The sequence below is a fragment of the Octopus bimaculoides genome, chromosome 14, assembly GCF_001194135.2.
Source record: "Octopus bimaculoides isolate UCB-OBI-ISO-001 chromosome 14, ASM119413v2, whole genome shotgun sequence".
In the NCBI taxonomy this organism is placed as follows: Eukaryota; Metazoa; Mollusca; class Cephalopoda; order Octopoda; family Octopodidae; genus Octopus; species Octopus bimaculoides.
Window position 1 is genome coordinate 29,948,269 of NC_068994.1, and position 1,185 is coordinate 29,949,453.

Consider the following 1,185-nt stretch of genomic DNA (forward strand, 5'->3'; position numbering starts at 1 on the left):
TAGTTAATAACTCTCTCTCTAATGCTTGTAACTGTTGCTATAACAGTTATAAGCATTAGAGAGAGAGTTATTAACTAGACTACCCTTGACCCGTTGGGTCACCGGGGAACTGAGTTTCCCAGCAATGGAGTTTTGCTTCGTGGGGTTTTTTTTCTTTCTTTTCCAGGTTATTTCGCATGCTTTCAACGAATGTGACATCGAAATCACGTGTAAACGGCTCCTTTCCTCAGAAAAGGAAAGATTTGGCTGCTATTTCTTGCACGGCCTGTTACCACGTAACAGCTATTTCGAGTCCTTTATTGCAAATAGCTGTTATAAGGTAGCAGGGCGTGCTAGAAATAGCAGCCAAATCTTTGGAGGTGAGATACATTGAATGCACTCGAAAAAACCATTTCACACTGAGGTTACGAACTGTCTTTTACGAAATATTTACCGTCTTTTTAAAGTCATTTTCACTTTAGAACATTTTTTTAATATGCCAAAAAAAAAATTTGTAACGGTATCCTCTTAAAAATTTTTAAAAACATTGAAATATTGTCTGTTTAAAGAAAACTAAAATATAAATACTCACTGTACAAACAACTTACATTTTTGAAATCACATTCACTTAAAATATTTCTAAATGATTAAAATATTGTGTTTAACAAAAGCAAAAATAGAAACATTTACTGTAAAAAAAAAATTGTATTTTTTCGTTATCAACTCATTGTCTAATAGAATGATAAAAGTTTCTACCCTTTCAAGATGAAGATTGTTTTCGGAACATTTCCCCATTATGCACCGTTTTGGGTATTTGTACCCCGAAAATCTCTAGTATCTCGAAAATCACTTTACCGATTTACGCGAAGCTTGTTTCATTCTGTTCGTATTAACATTTCAGGGTAAACTTAATTCTTAGTATTTTCCCATTATGCCCCAGTTTGGCTGAGTAACATTGGAATCAATCAATATTCAAACTGACTTTTAATGCATTATAGATAGATTATTGATTAAATCTGATCAGTATTTCACAAGTGTTTATTTGATCAAGCAAATCACCACCTGCCAGGTGAGATTAACAGCTCAGAACGGAATTGGCTACTATAACTTAGATACTGGAGGACATTTAGTCCGGTACTCTACTGATTGCTTTCTGCAATATATATATTGTAGGAGCAAAGCAGGTATAGTCGAGTTAATTAACCC